This window comes from Castor canadensis, chromosome 10 (genome assembly GCF_047511655.1).
Source record: "Castor canadensis chromosome 10, mCasCan1.hap1v2, whole genome shotgun sequence".
Lineage (NCBI taxonomy): Eukaryota > Metazoa > Chordata > Mammalia > Rodentia > Castoridae > Castor > Castor canadensis.
The window spans coordinates 46,882,128-46,906,587 of record NC_133395.1 but is presented as its reverse complement, the minus strand read 5'-3'; the positions used below and the strand labels follow the sequence as shown (position 1 = coordinate 46,906,587).

General features: G+C 33.5%; 1 long non-coding RNA gene across 2 annotated transcripts in view; it reads left to right on the top strand.

The window, feature by feature from the left end:
• LOC141411593 (uncharacterized) overlaps nucleotides 1-24,258 on the top strand; it is a 105,083-nt gene extending 80,825 nt beyond the window's left edge. For both annotated transcript variants that reach the window (XR_012436432.1, XR_012436433.1), the window contains exons 2-3: nucleotides 3,259-3,481; nucleotides 23,078-24,258. This is a non-coding gene — a long non-coding RNA (uncharacterized lncRNA). The remainder of the gene's footprint in view (nucleotides 1-3,258; nucleotides 3,482-23,077) is intronic.
• Nucleotides 24,259-24,460: the final 202 nt, after the last annotated feature.

The window sequence follows — 24,460 nt, the reverse complement described above, 5'->3', positions numbered from 1 at the left end:
TACCAACCTTAACTCTTAGTATACCTTTTAGTGTATTTTATTAGTTGAAAAGACTAAAATCATTTTAAATATGCAGGAAATATGTAGTATCATTTTATACAGGGATTGAACTCACAGCATCATAATTCCCAAGATTCTTTCATGAAATATTTTAAAGTTTTCCCCTATAGTAACTTCTTTGGGGATTTTGACATATTATAAATGTGATTTTATTACAATTCTTTGATAAAAATTTGGATAATAATTATTAGCAAAATAGCAATAGAGTGAAATGATATTAATAATCCACTTAGCATATGTTTTCCCATATAACATTAAATATCTATTTATATTAATAAAGAAGCCCTTACCAGAGTATAATGAAGTATTTTTATATCACTACTATTTTAGCCATCTAATTTGTTCCTGTGAAAATATACCTTAAGAATAAAAGTCTTGGATCATAAAAGTTCTAGGAAACAAAAGAGCAATGTATATACCTCATTATATTGTAAAATCTAAGAACACTACATTCTAAAAGAAAATATATGAAATTTGTTGAAATATATTCTTAGAAATTTTCTATTTTAGTCACTTACAAATGTTGATATCAAATGTGAATTTTACCTTTGAGACAAAAGCCACCTGGGTAGAAGGTCCCCAAGATACCTGTTTCTGTGCTACAATTATGTACATAAGTGGTTTATCAAAATAATGAGAGAAGGAAGAATTGGAAATTATTACTTGAATTGTAATCTTGATGAAAATTGTCCTTGAAGAAAAGCAGAAATAGTTTGCTACAAAAGAGTAAGTATTCATGAAACATCTATTTTTAAAAAGAATTGTGACACATAATATATAGTACAAACAGAACAATGAGAAAACTAAAAAACATTCACCCTCATAAAACCAACTATGTAGTATGTAAAGAACAAGGACTCACAGTTGTCAAATGAAGTGATGAAAAGAAACAGACCACTGTGGGTATTTAATTAGGTAATGATGAGATGAGGAAATAAAGAAAAGCCTTAGGAAAGAGTAGTGATTTGAGATGGGGGTTCACAACTTTTGAAGAATTAGTATAGGACAGTGGAGGGGAAAGTTGCATTCTCAGTGAAGAAAATGACATCAGTTGGAAAATCCAACAGCACATGTGAGAAACAAGATTTTGAAATGTAGAATATGGTGCAAAATTTAGAGATATCCATGAAAATTTAGGATCAAAGATTTACTTCTTTTCCACACATATTTGTTGGTATTTGGCAAATGTTGTGCCAAATGGGCTGCTTACAATTAAAAGCCATGTTTTTCTTAAGATATTTGTGGCTTATTGGTCAAGATGTAAACTGATGTGTTCAAAAATTGAAATGAAGTGATAGGATGATGCCATAAGTTCTTTAAGACCTCATAGAAGGGGCACTTAGCTTGTCTAGGATGTGGAGTGTCAGGATTCAGAGAAGGTTCTCTAGAGGATACAGACCCTGAAATGTTTTAAAAAGTGAATGGGAAGATTACTCAGGAAAGATGTAAGGTCAGAGATAAAGAAGATGAGGATCAGGGATTAACACCAAGCACAGTAAATTGCATAGGCAATGAGGCATAGAACAGCAGGAAAAGCAGGTGTATGTGAAGAACTCTACCAGGAGCTTAATAGATATGTAAAGGGTCCTGAGGACAGAAAGTGGGAGTAAAGAAAAGAACAAAGGTAGGTCTGGGTGTTTGGTGGAGAATTTTGTATGCAATTTTTTTAAAAAAAGCACTATCTTAAGACAAGCTATGTAAAGGTTTAAAAGCCAATGAGGTCTTAGACAGTTCACTCTAAGGCTGTATGAAAGATGACTTTGAGGAAACCAAACCTGAGAGGTAGAAAACCAGTTAGAAAGTCAGTGCAGAGTTCAGTGGAGTAGAGAATGTGACTTAGAAACCTTCGTAGGGGACAAACAGTTCCAAATAAAAGTTTTTGTTGGGCAAATCCTTATTTCACAGACCCATAGATAAGTAAAACAAAATCCTTGAGTTCTAGAAATTCACTGCATGGTAGGGGAATACCATGAAAGAAACCATAATACAAATAACATCTCATCATGTTATTTGAAGCTAGATATGAGTGATTTAGAAACTGCTGATAGGAGCCAGGGTTTTATAAGCCCTTTAGTCTTACTCAAAGTTTGTGAACAGAGAGCCAACACTGGAAGGTATGCTTTAGAAAGAAAATTTTTGGGGCCCCTGAAGAGGAAGGACTAGAAAAGGACAGAAGGAAGGCTCAGGGAAAGGCACACCAATTCAGGAAAGACATACCACCATCTTAGGTTATAGTGGCAGAGGTGAAGAAGGTAGATAGCGAGAAGATAGTCAGAAAGTAAAATAGGGTGGTTTTGATGACTAATTTAATGTGGGATGTGAGCAGAAAAGAATAAAATATCTATGAGATGTTTATTTGTGAAAGTGGATGTGTGATAATAGTTTCTTAACTAAGGCAAAAGATATAGGAGAAATGTCAGATGTAAAGAGAAAGTAAAAAAATACTTTAGACATTATGAGTTTGAAACTGCTTTCAGAAATAGAAAAATGATTCACATTTTCAATGTAGAATTCCTAGTTTATAATCCCTAAAATAAATAAATGCATCACAAATCTTTTACTTCTAGTTTTATAAAAATATTGTCGCAATTAGAATTTCTCTGATGGTATTGTCATCATCACCACATTTAAGATATTCTTATAATCCTCTGTGGATATTTCTACTTTAACCATTTTTCAGTTTTAATTAAAACAAAGTGGATTTAAAATACATGTGGAGCTAAAGAACAGAAAAATAAAAGCACATAAATCTTAATATATGATTTATCAAAATTTTACTTGGAACTAATAATAATGACTATTTTCTATTCTGTTGGACATTGTTAAGAAAATGCAAAAACAGCATGTCATTGTATGCATTCAGTTAGTTATAACAGCAACTATTATTTTTGTGAAATAATCTTAGTTCATATTTTATGAAGCAAGAGAATACATAATGATCATGGAGGAAGAGAGAAGTTATAAATTTTTAAGAATTTAGAATTTCTAAATCTACCACAGATAAATTTAAGTGGTGGCTGATTATTCAAATTGTTATGGAATTCAATACTCTATGTCAACAATAGGACATAATATTATTTTGTGATTTTTTTCTTAAAAGTCCCTAAGTTAGTGGGAAGCTATTTTTGTATGCACCTAATAATAATTCTTTACAATGTTTCTAACTTTAGTATAAATTTTTGTGCAAATTCTTAACAGAATAATGCCAGGATCAAAGAGGTCCTTGATCCAAAAGGGCTCAGGGAAGAAATGAACAGACAAGACACATATCAGCCAGAAGACTGATGACCAACTGGAAAATTTTATTTTTCTCAGCAAGCTTTATACAAAAGAGGAAGAGACTTAAACATCAAAAACACTCTGACCTAGTTACAACCTTTCTGTTTTGGCCACCCTGCATTCTTACTGCAATTGTCTTCAAGTAAGTATAATCTTCTTTTCAGTCAAGGGAAACCATTTAGCATTCCTTCCCACTGTGATAGAGACAAGGTGCACCTGCAGATTTCCGACCTTGTTGGAATGCTGCAATCTTGTCAGATTGTGGCTCATGGCTCCCAACATCTCCCCCTTTCTTGTATTTAAGTGGACATGATGGAGCTTCACTCTGAGCTGAAGATCTGGGACATTCCAAATCTGCACAAGATTTGGAACAAGCCGAACACAGTGAGGAAAAGAATAATGATCCCAGCAATATCCAAAAAGAGTGTCTTAAAATATTGAAGGGATTAAGTCCTTGTAATGCATCTAGCACTCTATTTGCTACTTCCCCTGGGTGGATAATGGGCAGTTTGCTATTTAGGATATCCAAGATTTCTTTATGAAAAGCCATCAAGTTTATGCTGAAATCTGTATGGGACTAAACTCCCTGTAGATGATGTTTGATGTGCTCTCAATCCCAATGAGAATCATTATAAGGTTTGGAGGTAATGCATATCCATTGGAAAGATGCATGACACCTTAATGATGCCCAGGATTTTTTTTTTCATATATGAAGTAGGATTTATAAGAGAGAAAGCAAAGGCTACAGCTAGAAAAGAGTAGTAGAGCCCAGAAATCAGTAGGTCCCTGCTTGGGTGAAGGCTGGGGTTTTTATGGATGTCCCGGCTCTGAGTTAGGTAGGCTTTTTCAATTGGCCATGGATTTCCAGGCTTTTTTAGGTGAACTGGTGTGGTTTGTACCTTTATTGGGGGAGTGGAAACAATCTAGAGAGCATTTTGCTCATTAGCCCTGTGGCAGATCTATCAGACCCTGTATCTTTTTTTAGGGTCTAGAAATGTAGTTTATAACTCCCTCTCAGGGTGCAGGAATGCAGGCCTATAACTCTTCAGAATGTAGGAATGATATGGCTCTCCAATGGGATGGGATACCCACTTATCTGTCTTAGGTTATCAGGCCCAATAAATCCCGCCTCTGAGACAAGCAGCCAACTGCTGTTGGGGAGAGTGGTGATGACTCATTTAGCTGATTCGTTCTGACAATGGAACTATGGGAGGATAGGGAAGGGGGTACTTGTTTCAAGGGTTGACCCGTGTAGTCTCCAGGGGCCCCTGATAGAACAGGATGGAGGGCTCATGTGGAGGCAGAGGTGAGTATTTCTTGACCAAGGGCTGGAGTTTGATCCATTGGACCTGTTGAGATATGAATCTGGAGAGAGCATTTATTATATACGGCCCAATTAGGAGTATTACCAGGAACTTATTATATACGGCCCAATTAGGAGTATTATCAGGAACATAAAAAACGGTCTGGCAAGGGCCACATATCTAGGGATCCAGATTTTGTAAAATCCTGTAACTCCCAAGAAAGTTCTAAGGTGCTTTACATTATGGAGGAGTGGGAAATGGAGGATTGTGTGGATTCGCTCATGACTCAGGGAGGGAGCCTGTCCACCTAGGTAGGTGACCTGTGGGAGGCATATTTGAGCTTTTTTTTTTTTTTTTTTATTAATAGACTCTGTATCCCTGGGAGGCCAGAAAGTTTAAAAGGGACTCAGTCATCCTGTAGATGAGGGGCTCTGTGGCTCTGCACAGAAGTAAGTCATCAACATATTGAAAAAAAGGTGGCCTCTGGGTAGTGCCAATCTAATAAGTCTCTGGTTAGATAATAGTCTAATAAGTCTCTCGTTTAAAAAGACGAGGGCTGTAACTTTCATCAGAATTTCAAATTTAAATTTAAATAAAGTTGTTTTTTTAATTAGCTTTATTTTTATTACATAGACCCATATAGAAAGGCAAATTTTAAACTGTTTTTATACAATAAGTAACCCATAAAGACACCATTTGTTAATAGATATAAAGGAAGTGAATATAAATTACTTATGATGAAATGAAACAAACTAAAGTTACTGTCCATAAAGTAATGCCTGTAATTTAGTTAGACCTGATTGACATAATCTTTAAAAAGCTGCTTTTTAAAAAAAGTAGCAGCAGAAGAGGTGGGGGAGAGAAGAGATACAGAAGCCTTGTATTTCTTCACATTAATTATATAATAAGAATCATCCTAAAGATGTTTAAATATATGCATATGTAAAAAAGTTTTAAATTAGTCATGCCATAAATGTCAATTTAAGTGTGCATAGACTTAAGAGCTCAAGAACATGTAAAAATTAACTTAAGTGGCCAGAAGTACATTGATAAGTATTTTTTTAAAACTTTTAGGAGTATATTGAGAAGTGTCCTATTCTTTTTTTGTAGGACTCATTTTGGGTGGATTGATAGCTGAAGTAAGAGTCAATTTTAGGAATAGTGTTTTGAGTCTGTCTCAGTTTTTAATAAGACTGTTATGCCTATTAGATTTTTTTCTCTAATAAATTAATCATATCACAGACATATACAAAACTTACACAATGAAACAAAAAACAATTATATTAATTTTGAGTGCACTCTTGGACATAAGACAAAAAACGCTCAAGCTGACTTTTAGATACTTTACATCCTCGGCCATGCAACATTGAACACAAAATTTCTGTAAAGAGAGCCTACTGTTTACTTTCTTGTTGCCCTTTTTCTCTCAAACTGAAACTAAAACATATGTGTGCATGCCATCGGAGCCTTCCTTACCTTAAGCCTCTGTCCGGGTCCCTGTTTGGGTACCACTTGCCAGGATCACAGAGGTCCTTGATCTGAAAGGGCTCAGGGAAGGAATGAACAGACAAGACACATATCAGCCAGAAGGCTGATGACTAAAGGGCCAAATTTTATTTTTCTCAGCAAGCTTTGTACAAAAGAGGAAGAGACTTAAACATCAAAAACACTCTGACCTAGTTACAACCTTTCTGTTCTGGCCACCTTGCATTCTTACTTCCAATGTCCTTGCCTAAGTATAAACTTCTTTTTAGTCAAGGGAAACCATCTAGCATTCCTTCCCACCATGATAAAGACAAGGTGCACCTGCAGATTCCGACCTTGTTGGAATGCTGCTAAGCCACAGCGACCTTGTCAGACTGTGGATTTTGATTCCCAACAGAATAAGAGTATATTGGATTTTGAGGAAACCTAAAACTCAAGTTGGACATTTAAACTTTCAAGGATATATGCTAATGTTCAAATGATTATGGGGAATAGTAGAAAAATGTGACCCCAAGTGTTCAAAAATTGTTTGCTTGTTTTGTGTAGATCTTATTATACTTTAAGTTATATAACTTTACTAAGCAAAAGAAGAAGCATAAAATGCTAATCTCAGAAAAACATAAATTTTAGTAGAGATGTAAGTCTAATACTGAGAAAGCAATTTTTTTCTTTTCTCCTTTTATCGTTTTTACATTTATTTACATGTGTATACATTGTTTGTGGCACTATCCCCCGTTCCAGGCAGAACCTGTTCTACCCTCCTCTTCTCTGATTATGGTGAAGAGAAAACATAGGAGATATTAAGAAAGACATAGCATTTTTGCTAGTTTGAGAAAGCCATTTTGCACTGGGATAAACTTATGGTAGAGGTAGCCTGTTCATCAGTTTAATGATCCTTAAAAGGGTAGGCAACACATGGAAAACTGTAGGGAAACTGCATTCTTTTCCTACTTTTATTTGTAAGAAAAATTCAAGAAATGACTTTAACATAAAGTAAGGTGATCTTGCTAGGGCCTTGTTAAGATAAGCAGTAGAATTCACAGATAAAGTTAGAGGCCAAATTTTTAAAGGATATAGCTCAGTCAATGAGTGAGGCTAAAGCTGTGCACAGGCTTCCCAAAAGAGATTGAAAATCTCTAGGAAAAAAATGATAATCGTCTAGAAGACTTGGACAACAAGTGAGACAAAGATAAGCTTTAGGAAATAGCAACATGGAAGTATTTGTATTTTCATCATATGAGATATACAAACCTGATGCTTAAGTGAGGGTAGATGCAGAGGAAGTAAAGAGTAGGTAGATTTCGTTTACCTTCAGAAATATTCCTTTTCACATGCTGCTTTAACTTATGATTACAATGAAGAAATAGTGTCATAGAAAATAAACATAAGAGATTAAATTAATATCTTTTGTTGAGCAAAAGAGAAAGATAATGACAAATCTATTTCATGTTTTGTGTTCTTGTTCTTGCAACAGATTTTTGGTTTTGGTGGTATTGGGGTTTGAACTCAGGGTTTCAGACTTTTGGTCAGGGGCTCTATCACTTGAACCACTCCACCAGTCTTTTTTGTGTTGGGTATTTTGAAGATAGGGTCTCATGAACTATTTGCCCTGGCTGGCTTTGAACCTCAATCTTCCTGATCTCTGCATCATGAATAGCTAGAATTACAGGCATGGGCCACCAGTGCCTGGCCTCGCAATAGATTTTTGAGCACATCAAATCTCTTTGTGCAATTACAATTTTGCTAGAGTTAAGTTCAAGTACTATCTGTGCTCGTAGAATATGCCTATGAATGTGTGATATAAAACCAGACTGAAAGTTCTTAAAATTTGAGACACTTGTGCATAATAAAATATTTTAGTAACTTAGTAAACACTAAGTAATATTAACATGAAAGTATGCTTTATTTTAAAAATGACTATTGCCTGATTGATTGGCCAAATTTATTCTTTAGTCTGCAACCAAGAATTAATGTTAAGTATTGAACTAGCAATGACACCACCTTGGACCATTTCACAACATGTGATTGCTTTTATATAATTTATTTAATTTATTTATTAATACACTTCACAAATTTATTAAATAAAATATATTTCTGCATCAGATATGCATTTTTAATTACATCATTAAAAGATCTATTATGTTTGTTTAGGCAGATTCAGAAACTTATTGGCTGTCATCATTGTACAGTCCAAGTATAGATAGTGTCAGGGTCAGCATTCTTGTTATTCATGTTTTCAGACAGCCCAACTGATCAAGTATTTATAAATGTATTAATAAATTATCTAACAGTTACAAAGTAGTTATTGAGTTCCAGATACTGTTCTAAGATCTTTATATGTAAAAACTTGAGTTACCCCTTCAAAAAAAGCAGTCTTTTTCTATAGATTATGCTCATAAATATGTTACTCTTGTCTCACCAAAAACATTAAAAGATAAATAAATAGTAACAACTCTTGGTAAAAATTTATCTCAGTCACATATGGAGTGAAGTCTCATATACAGTATGTATCTTCTGTAAGAGAATTAGCAATCAGTGTCTGTGCTTCTGCTTGGAAAACTCATTCCACTACCTGTATCCTTGTATTTCCCTACTTGGCAGCATTCTAAGTATTTAGATGGTTGCTATGCACCATTTTCTATAAATACCAACATTTAACCACCAGTATGGGAAGAGAAGTGGGGTATCATCTAGTATCCTTGGCGACAGGAGCACTATTCATCCCATCTAAAGCTGTTATGAGGATAGATACTCTGTAAAATCTGAATTTAAGATAAGCAACAAATATTACAGTTTTAGTATAAATATGTCGTGTATACTATTTAGAAAAGAATTGTATTATAATGTTTAATACTTACCTGAAATTCCAATTTAACTAGGTATCTTGTTTTTTTTAATCTGGCAATGCCAGTTCTTGCAACAACTTAATTATACAACCTCTTGAGGCTTATTCAGCAACATTGTAAATACAAAGTAGAGGAATGGTTTGGTGGTGAGCTTGTGAACTTCTATCTAGTCATTTGAACCCAATAAATATCCTACAAACTCAGTGCTCCGTTAAATTATTCTTTACATTTCCCACAATAGTATTCTCCTTAAGATAGATCATTTCAAATGCAAATTCTCTACTTTGTTTTAAATGATCAAAAGGTTTCCTATTACCTACAAACAGGTCCATAATTTGGCATAAAGATGATTTTATCATATGTAATTTACGTACATGTCTCACTTTATTTCTCAGCTTTCCCTGTCATGATACATAAATTCCAATTCTATGAAAGCATATTACATTTCTTGAACATCATGTATGACTGATGCTTTCCTGTGTTCTCTCTGCCTTATATGCCCATCTCTGCTTCATGCACAGCTTTTTCATCCTTTATGAATGTTTTGTGTGTGCTTACATTGAGGTTTATACCAATTTTTATAGTTATTTTATTGAACAACTTTTTTATTTCTATTTCTCTAGACTGTGAGTTGCTTGCAGTAAGGTATTTTGTCTTCATGTTCTTTATATTCCCTAGCAGTTGAAGAGAATTTCCCAAAGGCTAGTCACTCAATGAATAAGCGAGTGAAAGAAAGAAATGAAATTGTTTCTAATCTTTCTAAAAAATACCTGAGTCTATCAGGAAGAAGAGAACGTGTCCTCTATTTTAAAAATCTTCCTGCTGTGTCAAAAGATATTTTGTTCATGATTCAAAAAGATGAAAGAAATCATAGTAATATGTACAAGTATTAACTATCACATACCTTTTTTCAATGATAAAACACTGTTGTTTGGTGAAATAAGCAGCGTAGAATTTATTTTCAGAATGACAACAAGCAAATATGAGAAAGACAGTGTTGCTACATCCTGATCACATTTTCTGTACTGTGCAGCCAGATCTCTGATGAAAATCTCTAGAGCTTTGTAGAGTTAATGAATCCTTTTGTGAGCATACTTATAAATAGAATTTGGCATGAGGCATGTGATTCAGACGGATCTATACTCTCTTTGTAGTCTACAAGTATTTCAGCATGCTTACTCCCAACCCCAGTTATGAAGTTAGTTGGCAGGTCCTTATTTGAAAATACAGTTGTGTAGAAATTGAAATTAATGTGTGTTGAAATAGCAATAGCATCCTTATTATATGCATTAGGGCATGAGCTCCAATTGTAATCACGTTAGTAAAGTATCATGGCAGAACTGTACAAGAAAAAGTAGTAGAAAGGACTGAGTTCTGGAAAATGTTTGTGGTACTGGGGATTGAATCCAGGGCCCTTTCTCTTGAACCATGCTGCCAGTTCTTTTACGTGTATATTGTTTTGGGATGGAGTCTCCCCAACTTTGCCTCCAACATATGATCCTCCTGTCTCTTTCTTTTAGTAGCTGGGATTACAGAGGTAATGTTTTGGGGGGAGAGAGAGAGAGAGAAAGACAGGAAGAGGAGGAGTTGGAGGAGGAGGAGAAGGAGAGGGAGACAGAGGTATAGAGACAGAGGGAGGAAGTATCAGGTTTAAAATGAAATCAGGAAAAAACAAATTACAATGCATATATTATGTGGTTTAAATATACTATATATATATCTTCTCAATTTTAGTGTTATGCAAGTTAAAACTAAAATTTTGTAGTAAACATTTCATGAATTATTTTGCTGTTTAAAGAGAAATTAGAAGAAAGAAAGGTTTGAAAGAAGAAGATGAAGTGATGAATGGGAGAAAGGGTGAAACTGCTCAGATTTTTTTTTCTAGTTCAAAATCTAAATAGGAATTATCACTAAATATTATCAGATAATGAGTATTTAATTTGAGACTGAGTCTAAAGCTACTTTTGCTACTTGGAGATCAGGGTAAGTGAAAATAATTCTAAATAAAAAATAATCAAATTATAATTAGTATTTATTTATTGTTTTTGGAAGTATAAAGAAGTAGGAATGTTACATCAAACCAAACCCAGTATTTTGTTTTTTTAAAAAAGAATTCACTTTTCTATTCATTTATTTTGTTAGATTTTTCAGACAGGACAGGGTCTACAGACCCTGACAGAGCCAAACTGGACTTAAACTCAAGATCTTCTTGCTTCAAGCCTCTCAAATACTAGGATTATAGGTACACATTTTGATAACTATATCTGCCATTATAGTATTGTATAGAATAGCTTTGCAGTCCTAAAATTTCTCTATGCTGTACTTAACCATTCCTTTTCCCTTACCAATTATTTGATAATTTTAGTGCAAAATAACATTCCATTGCAAGGCTGTACATAGTTTATTCATTCACCTACTGCTACAGTTTGGATGTTGAATATTCCCCAAAGGCCCATGTACAAAAGACTTGGTACCCAGGTACCAAGTAATATTTGTGGTTGTGGTAGGGGCTTTGAGAGGTAAGGCCTTGTGAGAGGTCTTTAGGTCATTGGAATTATGTCCTCCAAGGGGACATGGAGTTACAATGGTTTCTCTCTCTTCTTGCTCCATGGCTCAAATTATGAGCACCTTTCTTCTACCACATGCCCCCACCATGATGTGCTGCTTATCCACAGACCTAAAGCACTGGACTAATTAGTTATAAACTGGAACATCCAAAACAGGAGTCACAATAAACTTTTTCTAAGTTGATAATGTCAGCTATTTTATTATAGTAATGGAGAGTTAACTTACCTACTCAAGGACTTCTTCCTTGCTTTCAAGTCTTAACAAGTATGAACAAATCTTTGATACACATAAATGTGAAGGATTTTGTATGAATATGTTTTCCATTCACTTGGTTAAGCATTAGAACACTATTGCTAGATCATATAATAAGAGTATGCTAGATTTAGAGAACTTGAATGTCTTCCAAAGCATCTGTACCATTTTCCATTTGTTCCACTAATGAATGAGACATCTTCCTGTCTACGTAGATCCTTGCCAACATTTCATAGTGCCAGAGTTTAGTAGTTTTGCTATTCTAATAGATGTGTAGTAGTATTTCATTGCCATTTTAATTTCCAATTTCTTAATAACATGATATTGAGCACTTTTATGCTTATTTAACACGTGCATATTTTCTTTGGTGTGGTATGTGTACAAATCTTTCATCCATTTTAACATTTTTGAGTGTTTTTCATTGTTTTCTTTTTTATGTTTTTTTATCATGTTATTTTTGTACTTGGGGTACATCGTGACATTTACAAAAGTTCTTACAATACATCTTAACTAAACTCCCCCCCCTCCATCACTCTCCTTTGTCCTTCCTCCCCATTCCTGGAACTTTCAACAGGTCTCATTTTTCCATTTCATTCATGAGTACTAATATTTCCACCACATTCACCTTCCTACACCCTTTCCTCATGTCTTCCCCACTTCCATTGGTACCAATCTCCAGACAGGATCTGTTTTATCTTCCTGTCCTATGTTTTTTGAAGAGGCATTTTTATTTCTTTAAGATATCTATACAGAAGGTTTCATTATAACATTTCCATGTATAGATGTATTATATCCCAAATTGGTTCATCCACTCCATTTTTCTCCTTTCTACCTTAGTCTTCTTATTGTGATTTCAACAAGTTTAAAAATTCTATATTAATTCTTATTTAGAAAGTATATAAACAATTTCACCTTCCTTCTTTTATCTACTCCTCCCATTGGTGCCTTCCTCTTAGCATGACCTATTTTTTCATTCTGTCCTTCATTGCTTAGGTGTCTGTTCATCATTCAGTTCGATTGTTGCCTTAGTATTATACCTGTACATGCATTATGCTTAAGTCAATGTAACCCCCTCACTGTACTTCCTAGTCCTTTTCCCCTTATTCTATGTTGTTTGACAGATTTCAGCATGTTTCCTTGTGACTTGTTCCTACACAGATGTGAAGTACTATATTATTATTCACTACCTTTCTTTCCTTCTTTTCCTCCTCCTTTGGTTTCCTCTACCAGTCCCACTTTTTGATACATGCTTTCTATGCATTTTTAAGTATATATAATATTGCTTCTATTTGCATTGGGTCTGTATTCCACTTATGAGAGAAAACATGAGCCCTTTGGCTTTCTGAACTTGTCTAACTTCACTTAAGATGATGTTCTCCAGTTTCATCCATTTACTTGGAAACATCAAAATTTCATTCTTGTTTATGGCTAAATAAAATTCTGTTGTATATAAATACCACATTTCCTTAATCCATTCATCAGTTGTGGGACATCTTGGCTATTTCCATAACTTAGCTATTGTGAATAATGCTGCAGTAAATGTTGAGTTTTATGAGTTTTTTGTGTATTTTGGATTATAGCTTTTTTATTAGATATAACTTTTCAAATATTTTCTCTTAGTTTGTGGTTTGTCTTCTCATTCTCCTGACTGTCCTTTGCAGAGCAAAACTTATTACTTTTAAGGAAGACCAACTTTTCAATTCTTTCTTTCATACATCATGACTATGAAATTATATCTGAAGAGTCATCACCAACCCAAGATAATCTAGAATTCTCCCTTTGCTTTCATCTGTTTTATAGATTTGCCTTTTATATTCAGATCCATTATATATTTGTAGTTAATTTTAGTGAGGGATGCAAAGTCTTTGTTATTTAATTTTTCTTATTGTATTTAGATGTCCAGTTGTTGCAGTACCAGTGCTGAAAAGATTATCTTTGTCCCCTTGTATTGTCTTTGCTCCTTTGTGAACAATAAATTGGTTATATTTCTTTTCTCTATATCTGGGGTCTCTAATCTGTTTCAATGGTTTTTTTTAATCTATTAATTCACCAGTACTACTTGATCTTGACTATTGTTGCTCTATATTAGGTTTTGAACTTGGATAATGTCAATTCTCTAATTTTGTATTCCCTCATTTATTTTGGCACTGTGAATATTTCAACTTTTCATGTATACTTTAAAATGAATTTGTTGATATATATAAAATAATTTTTTCTGGGATTTTGATGGGGACTTTGTTAAATCTATAGACCAAGTTGAAAAGAACTGATGTTTTGACAATGTTAACTCTTTCTATCATGAACATGAACTATCTCTCTAGTAATTTAGTCCTTTGACATATTTAGTCAGATATCTGTAGATCTTGTATATTTTCACATGGATCATGTACATGTTTTGCCAGATTTGTACCAAACCATTTCAATTTGGGGGTGCTGATACAAATGTTATTGTGCCTTAATATCAAATTTAAATTGTTTATTGCTGATAGGTAGGCAGTGTCTTATTTTTTTATAGAAATAATGGACAATGGCTTTTAAAGATATATTAATTAATAAATCATTCTAGATAATTTTTTCTAAAAGCACAAAAGATAAATGTAAAACCACACATATACTCATACTCATGCACACATCAACATGCAGCAACACACTTTTAGAGGGTTAGCAGTCAAAGATAAATTGTAGCTAATATTTTATGTAATTTCTCATTGTATTTGTTGTGAGTATATATGTGCATAAGCATGTGTCTAACAGCATTTTACTTACATAATTGTGATGTTACTTCTAGTCTTTTTAACTTATCTCTCTCATTTTTTAAAATCATCTATCACATTTGCAACCAGCTTTCAATCCATAACACACTCCTGTCCAATCCCATGGCTCCAGGATAATTGTTCCTTTATGAACACTCTTCATTCCCTTTTGGCTCCTCTCTCTTTGTTGTCCTTATCTGATAAAACCGAAATTTGTCTAACTTCACCATTATGATTTTTCTGTAGAGACTAAATGTTATCAGAGAAAAATTCAAATAAGGTTTAAATATTTTACCACAAATTCAAATTACAAACTTCAGCTACAGTCACTCAGTAATCTCACTTTCCCAAAAATATATGTTCCTTTGCTTCTTTCTTATCCAACTTCACTTTTTCTCCAAATAGAAAAAATAGAAAATATTAGAGAACTTTGTTTTTTAGTTTTCCACCAAAATGCCTGGAAGGTTGCTGAAGTCATTCTTTGCAGTCAGATTTATCAACCATCTTGTCTTTTCAGGCATTAGAGACTTGGGAGAAAATATAAAATGTTTACATCTTTAGGAGCTTACATTTTTGCAGGGTAGACTTACAACAATTCATGTAAAAGATAATTTATATATGTAGAGACTGATAATTTTTTGGAAAAAAGAAATTATAGGGCAGGGAGAGTGGCATCATAATTCTAAGTTTTGGGAAGGATTTTATTTTTTTCTGTATTTACTAGGGTGTAGTAAGCGTATGAATTAAAGCATTTTGTTGTGTTCTTTTCATACATGCATATAATGTATGTTGTTCATTTTTATTCCTCTATTAGTCTTTCCTCCACTTCCCTTTCCATCTTATCTCCCTCCCCTGACTTCTCCATGCTCGTAGTCCTTCTTTTGCTTCATGCTTTTAAGTTGTTCCCCCTAGCTTTCTCAAGAGAATATATGTGCTACTTGTCTTTGTGTGACTGGCTTAATTTCATGTAGCATGGAAATATCTAGTTCTGTCTGTCTTTTAGCAAACAACATAATTTCCTTCTTTATGGCTGAATAAAACTCCATTTTCATTCTTTATCCATTCATTCATTGATGGTCATCTAGGCTGATTCTATAATTTGGGTACTGTGATTAGTCCTGCAATAAAGATGGGTATACAAGCATGTCTGTAGTAAGCTGATTTTGATTCTTTTAGGTATATACCTGGAAAGGTTATGACTGGATCATTTTTATAGTTGAAATTCTATTTTCGATTTCTTGAGAACCCTCTATACTGATTTCCATAGTGACTGGACTAGTTAATGTCCCTCCCTCTGTGTATAAAAGTTTCTTCCCTCCACCACACATCCTCCACAGGACTTGTCACTTATTTCCTTGATTGACTAGGGTGAGGACTTTGAACATTTTTCATGTATATTGACCACTTGTAGGTCTTTCTTTAAAATGTTTCTGTTCAGTTACATTGCTTTTATTGATTGAATTATTTGTTTTCATGTTGTTTAACTTTTTTGATTTTTTTATGTATGCTAGCATTGATCTCCTGTTGAATAAGAATATGGCAGAGATTTTTCCCCATTTCATGCCTGTCTTCTCCCTGTGTTGATGTGGCCATCAGAAGAAGTCTTACTGAAATGAGAACTTGAACAAAGTGAGAGTTTGCTATGTAGCTCCCTGTAGGAAGAGTTTTTCTTGTCAAGTGTATCCTTGGGTAAAAGTCCCAAGAACTGTCCACAGACCCTGCAGATCTGTTTCTTCCAAGCAGCACAGAGCCAATGCAGCAGGGGCAAAATGTGAAGGATAGGGAGGAAGATGAGAGCAGATGGGTAATGACTATCAGATCATCCAGAGTTACAGTAAGAAATATGCCTTTTGCTGTGAATGATATAGAGTCATTACAGGATTTAAGCAGTTCTGTTTAATATGTGGCTTGAACTATTTTCAGAATATTAAATTCATTCTATTTTTTATTTCTAGAAAGTTCATACACTTTTTTAATTAGTGTGCTTGGTTTGTTTTTCTTTGTAGTTTCTTATTCTGTGATTATATTTCAGGTTTATCAATTATTTCTTTGAAAATACACAGTATTTTTTAATTAACTCGTTTTTAACTGACAAATAAGTTTATATATTTATCTTATAGGATGTTTTGTAGAACAAGTAGTTCTTTAATTTTGTATTTTACATCAGATAATTTCAGTATTGTAAGTTTTTGGGGAGTGTTTTTCCTCTGTTTGTTGTTTCTTCTGATTCTTATGTTGCCAATATATTCCTACCTGTTTGAGGAAGTGGCACTAGATGTTCTTTTATGCTTCTTTGAAATTCCCTTAGGTTGCATTTGAGTCCCTTCAGAGAGAATTGATCCCCTCCCCCCACCTCTGTTTTTGTGTTTCAGTCATTCTCACTGCCAACCTGGAACAATATTAAATTAAATTTTCTGCTTAAGGCTGGGGTATATAGGAAGACCTTGTCTCAAAAAAATCTTTTTATTTTATGCTCCATAATATTTACAGAAAACAATCCAGTGTATGGTACTTTGTGAATATAGCATGTATTTTAAAGAATGATTGAATGCATAATTTTACAAACTTTTTTTCACTTTATAATTATTTCTCCTTCTAATAAAAATTCTTCATTAGAACAATTTTAATTGATACATAAAATGTATACTAGAATAGTTTAATCCTTTCTCATATTGTCAAGTAATTAAATTGCTTTTCATTTTTTAGTATTCTATTACTGAGATGAAAATTATAGTTTACGATGAATTTTTTCATAGTTTTTAGTTCCTTGGACAATTATCAGGTCAAAACATTTGAAATCATTTTGAGCACTATATTCATTAAAAATTGTATTCCAGAAATAATTACAACTTTGCTAACAGTGTATTTGTGACAGATATAATAGTATTTGCTTCATCATTTTGTCACAAGCATTTTAGACTTTGCTTTATAAATCCCATATTGTGTGTAATAATAGAAATTCCTTTTATTAGGGTATTGGACATATGGAAAATATGTTCCAAGATTTGAAAACAGAGAAAAACACACATGAGCCTTTATTTCATACTTTTTATAAATTTTACATATTTTCCTTATTTTATAGCACTGTTTTAGACATGGTTCAAAAGTGTTTGCTATAGAAAGAAATAGAGAACAAAATATAATGGCATATACCAAATCAAATCACTTAATGTTTGTTGAAATTTACTATGTTCTGACCGATATCCATCCATTTTTAAATTAATATTCCACTCCCTTAATGTTGGGGAGAAGAACACTTCTCCATTCCTGATGGTTCCTGACTTGCAGAGGGATGTTTATTTTTGTGATTTTCCTACTTTCACTCTTGTACTCTCTTATCACCACCAAGAATAGAGTAGTTTTTCTTGTTTCATAAAGTTGGGCATTCTTGGACTGGATGGTTCTTTCCAAAGATGTATTGTGTGGTCCCTGTGTTCGTTGTCCTTCATAAGATCAGGCATGCAAGGTGGATAATTCTGTCTTAATTCATGGGCTTCGTATGAGGTGTTCTATGAAGTTGTTCACAAACATAACTTATAATAATGAAAATAAGTTTTATCAATAGTAAGAGAGATTTTTTTTTTTTAGTGATTGAAAATTTAGGTATGAAAACACATAGTATTTATTGAGTTCTCTTCATGTTTCCAAAAGCAGGTCTAATTTTAGCCCTGTCCTATATTTTTAAAATTTTAACTTATTTTGGTTCAGTACTGAAAAAACTAGGTATTTGGTGAAATCAAAAGTATGTAGACAGGTTCCATCTAATCTTAAAGCTCATACTTGAAACCAGTTTTCCATATAATTTCTTGAAAATAATTTAGTTTAATGATCATGGTAGATTCACAAACTGGGAAAGTAAATGGAAGGAATAATCACCAAATTAGTGACTTAGAATATTAGATGCTTTCAGCTCTTTGGAATAAAAACTTTGTGCAATCTATGATCATTGGACTACATTTTAATGAATTACAAATCCATTGCATTTGTTAAAGTATGTAATGCACATTTAAAAACAAATGCAAGGTTTAAATCATTAACCTTGAAAGCACTTTCTTTGATACAGGTCAGATAAGTTAGCATTTTCTTGGTATGTTTTGATCAGAGAGACAATTATCTTTTAGGATCAAGAGACAATTTGTTATGGGAATATTACACGGCTCAGAACATTCGGGAATTACATATTCTTAATGCTTAGCATGAATGTGCTTATTTTTCATGGGAATATTTAATACACTGTTATGGTAAATATCTTTATGATACCTAATCATGCATATAGATATATAGGTATAGTAAAGAGGAGCTCTCTGGTCTCTTATAGTGCAGATTCCATAACTCTTTAGCAGTCTTAAACTTATCATCAGCAAAATTGTACTTCTATTTTTGGTAGAATTTTCTTATTTCTGATTTTTTTTTGTATATGTGTGTATGTTTGGTGTTGGGGTTTGAACTCAGAACTTTGAGATTGGCACTCTATTGCTTGAGCCCAGCCAGGTAATGTTTTCTTTTATCTACAATTACTTGATCATAGAAGGCATTATTTGGAAGAGACAATTTTACTCTGAAAAGTCCATTCTGTTTACTTTTAACTCTTTTATGATAAGACACTGACTTTAGAACACATAATTTGATGCATCAGTTATTTCTTAGTTATTATTAGCCTTCCTATTCTTAATTCCTTAATTCTCTACCATTCCTATAATAAAAACGAAATAGTAAATGAACAGGCCAAAGTTTCTGAACTGATATTTATTGTATTTAAGCAAATTTTTAGCAGCTTCGTTGAACTCTTCACACATTTAATGAATGCAATTGGAGTAATTTGTATTTATTCACTTATATTATGATTGTCTCAATCAAGGTTGACGTGAGCATCACTTTAGACATGTTTCTAATAGTTTTTTTTTTTTTTTTGGCAGTACTGGGTATGTGCCTTGTGTTTGATAGGCAGTTGCTTCACAACTTGAGCCATACCCTTACTTATTTTTTTCTTTAGTTATTTTCTAGAGAAAGTCTCCTGCTTTCTGTTCATGGCTGACCTCAAACCACTATCCTCCCACCTTACATTTCCCAGTACTTGGGATTGTAGATGTGTACCATCATCATACCAGGCCAGGGACTTTTTTTGATGGTCCTGGGGTTCGAACTCAGGGTCTTGCATTTGCTAGGCAAGCATTCTATCACTTGAACCACACATCCAACCTAAATCCATTATGAAGCCCAATTTTATATGTTTAGCTAAATATCTTTCTTTGAAAAACATTTAAAGACCCATGCTCATCTTGTAAATGACTTTATGTAATGAAAAAAATGTAAAGTCACCTTCAGAATTTAGAACAACCTCATGAAGCAGCATGGTTTCTTGGAAAACATGTTTATGAATAGTAAGGTTCAAATTCCACACTTGTTAGGTGTGCAATCTAGGAAAAATTGCTTAAATTTGTGAGTCTTGACTTTCTGCACTCCTTAGAGCAATGATGATTGTACCTATTTTGTAATGCTGTTGAGATGATTTTAGACACTATATCAAATATGTGACATTTGGTTATGGTAGAGTAAGTTAATGCTATTTTTATTCATGAATTTTTATTTGTATAGAACATAATAAGCATGACTTTAAAGGCATTAAAATTTTATGGACTCAGTGCCTCTAGGCAGGTCTTTGTCTCAGAACAGAGGAAGTGAAAGAACTTTCCTTCACCCCTTAGCACTCTTTCTTCAATAACCTAAAGTCTTCTGCTGATGTAGGGGTTACTTATCACTACCGTGCTGAATTTTTTCTTTAAAAGAGTGATGTTTACACCATTTAGATGAATGTCGTGGGGTTCCTTTAGCTAATCCATTCTTTCTCTTCTTTGCTTTCTCTTTACTATAATATTAGACAGCTTTCTACTTGACAATGAGTTTTACAGCTCAGTTTTCAGATTTCTTGCTGCTTGCAATTATACATCCCAAAGGCACTTGCACACATATTTCTCCAATCTTGGCAAACAGATCTAGACAAAAGATGTACCCTTGCAAATGAAGCAGTCTTGGACCAAAGAAAGTTTTTTTTTTCTTCTATACACTATTAATTGCTAGAATTATTTGTTCTCTAGCATGAAATTATAGAGAAAATGAATACTTCTTCTAGAAGGTATTTGAAACTTCTTTATTGGTATGCTTTTCTCAAAAATATTTCAGTTGCAAATTAGACTTGTTACTACATGATATGACATGTTTAGTTCAACACTTTTTAAAATTTTTGCAATGGGCAAATAATTCACTTTAATTCACATAATAAATAGTGTAGTTGTTTGACATCTAATTACCCATTTAAATGATTTTAATTTATTCCCCTTTTTTCCCACCATTGTTTAAATTGTCTGTCATCCTTGATTCTTATTTCATCATTCCCACAGGGAATTCAGTGTCATAAATATCATACTTTATTAGATTTATAAAGTTTTCCATTATAAATAATATATTTACTTTAAAAAACAAAAACATATGATTCTGTACAAATATACAAAGACTATATTATTAATTCTATAGCTATAATTCTAATTTTAGTAAAAATTTGGTTTGTTATCCCTTTCTGAGGATTGCTTTTATGGGCAGAACATTGAGTAGTACAGCTATAAGTAAGCTTTACTTAAAAGGAGAGATAGCTAGAGGTAAAACTCTAAGTCAGTCAACGATCATTACCTAACATTTTGGGTGAATTTCTGGAGCATAGAAGGAAAAGTAGCAAAGAACAGACACCAGGTGTTTGGCATGGAAAAGCATGTGCATTGAATGCTTTCAACTCTTTTGAACTCAGGGCCTTGCACTAGGCAAGTGCTCTACCACTTCAGTCATATTTTTTGCATATTGACAGAAGTAACATCTGAAAAAGGGAGGAAAAGAGCACAATTCCTTCTATCTTCCTTTCTTTTGTGTGTGTGTAGTATGGGGATCGATCTCAAGACATCGAGCTTGCTAGTCAGATGCCCCCAGCCCTTTTTGCTTTAGTTATTTTTCAGGTAGGTTCTCAGAGTTTTGTCTCAGATTAACATGGGACCTTCATACTCTTATCTCTGGCCTCCCACATAACTGTAATCTCAAGTGCATACCATCATGCACAGCTTATCACTTGAGATGGGATATCTTTAAATTTTTTCCAGGCTGGGATTATAGTCAAGAGCTACTCTGCCTGACCAGAATGCACTCAACTTGTGATAATATTTATGAACCACATGCATGCTTACCAAAGTCACAAGTTGCTGCAGTAAATGGTACCAATTACCAGGTACATGAAGTGAATTCTTAAGATACATCATACTGTTCATTCCCAAGCACCTTGACAGTTTCTTAAAGTGACTATGGATGGTGTCAAGATGGAGTGGAACATGGGTTCATCAACATAGCTTTTCCCTCATTGAGGCTGATCTGGCTGCTATCATTGCTAAGAACCCCAAAACAGCTAACAACAGAGACAAAACTCAGCCTTCATTGTAGCATCATGTCCTGGGAGGATGACCCACCTCCTTAGTGAATGAGTGATTGCATTTTTCCCCTTCTGTGATTTATTCTCCCTGGAAACTCATCTTTTGGTATGAACTCGCTTTCTCTTTCTGCCACACTTCTGCAAAAATCACTATGGTTAGACTTAATGAATCCATGTTTACTGCAATGTGTTTCCTCACCAAGTTCCTCTTACAAGGCAACTTCTCTTAGAGTGAAAGCAGTGAGGCAAAGGGATTCAGTGTGTTCTTACTCTGTACCTTGCCATCCATAAGCGGCTGACTGATAAAAAAACAAGAACCTATGTGAAACCTCAACTATAGTACTACCTAGGAAACATCATATTTTTAATATAATAAACTTACACTAAGTTTTATCTAGTTATTTAAATTTCTTCTAATTCTTTTTCAGCACCTTCTAAAAAACTTTTAGTGAAGAACATCTTTTAAGGAAACACATTTCTACCATCAATTTTTTTCTTTCTTCCTGTTAGAAATCCAACTTTATACCTTACTTCATTATTTTATCAGTTATATTAATTATACATCACCGTTTTCAATTAGCTGGTATTGACTCTCAATATTTTTGTATCCTTGTTCATGGTTGAGAATGGCTTGCCATTTTTTGGATACTTTTGTGATTTTTATTCTATATAAAGTGAGATAGTTTCCTATTCTTTTGAAGTTTTTGTGCAAGTATGGAATTTTTTCTTTTGAGTGATTGGTGGGACTACTTGTAAAAGTTTGGTAAATTCTTTATTAAAAATACCATGATGATTGAGTTACATTAGGGTTAGAAACCTGAGGCAGAGATCAACAACTTCCCACAGTGTTCATGCTACCCTTCATTTTTTATAACAGAATTCTCTGAGTTTTAGTTAAACACATTGTCACTCAGCTGAACACTTCATTTCCAAACATATATTGCTACTAGTCTAGCTATGTGACTGGGCTTTGGTCAATGTGATGTGAACAGAAGTGAAACGCACAATTTCTAGGTTATGTATTCAAAGGAAGCAGGTCCCTTAACTTACTCTTTCTTCTTGTAGGCTGAAACATGGAAGAGATGTAATTAAACTTCAATCATAAACAACAGAGACCAAATTGGATTATCTGGAAGATTTCATACCATGAAGTTGCACAGCACTTAGAGAAAAAGCTTGTGTGAAACACCATTATGTTGGTCTCAGAGCAGTTACCCCGGTGGTAATCAAAGTAAGCTAAAGGGCATCTGACTCACCTGGCGGGCTTGTCATTTGCTACTACTGAATCTTCTTGATCAACTGAAATCTTCACCTTTATTTATCATAATCCTTCCTTAAAATAGATGTGTTACACTTATCAATGTTGCCATGTCAGTATTTTTGTTAAATTTTATCTGGAGTCTCATTCCTATTACCTTTAACTTCAAAGAATGCATAAACTTATATGATAGTCATATGTCCCTTATGACTATCATATATCCAGTTTCAGACACTGGGCTATTCCTTTACATTTATATTAGTCCTTTGTCTTTTGAATATGATTATTTCATTTATAATTTTTACATTTTCTTCTATATTTGCCTTTTTTTGTACTAACTTATTTTGTGCATTTTATTGATATCACTTTTTCCTTTTTGTGTGTTTTTCTCATAATAAAAAAATTATACATTTCTATCAGTTGTATTTGAACTGTTTATAAAATGTATAATTAAATGAGCAAAGTAAAACCTTTATGAATGTATTTGTCATTTCTCCAAATGACTCTACAAAATAAAGAAAGCCAAGATCATCTAGTTTACCATAAGTGCACTCATGTTATAAAGAGGTTTTAATTGAGCCAGATGTGGTATTATATACCTGTAATACCTCCTATTCAAGAGGCAGAATTCACAAACATCATGGTTTGAAGCCAGTGCAGGCAAAAATGTAGCAAGAACCCCATCTCAACAAAAAAGCTCAGTGTGGTGGTTTACTTCTGTAATCCCAGTTATGTGTGAGGGGAAGATAGGAGGATCATAGTCAGAGGCCATTCTGGGAAAAGTATAAAGCTCCATATGAAAATTCACTAAAGTCAAAAGGGCTGGTGTTGTGTGGCTCATGTGGTAAAGCACTGAATTCAAACCCCAGTACTGCCAAAACAAATTTCAAAAATGGATTTTATTATTAGCTTATTTCTAGGTTACAGCTTTTACTAAGTTTTTCATCCTTGAAGCTCTCATTTTCCTATCAGATCATTGATACACACAGTAAAATTTAAGAACTCATAAGGCAGCATATTTAATAATTTTTAACATTAGAGTTTCTTAGTCTTTCTTGTGCAACATATTCTCTGAAACAGAATCTCCTCAATTATTTTTTTGCAATGAAGACTGAACATAACTAAAATATGTATGATAATTTAACAAACATAGCTTAAAATACCATAAAATTTTAAGTATTTATGAATAT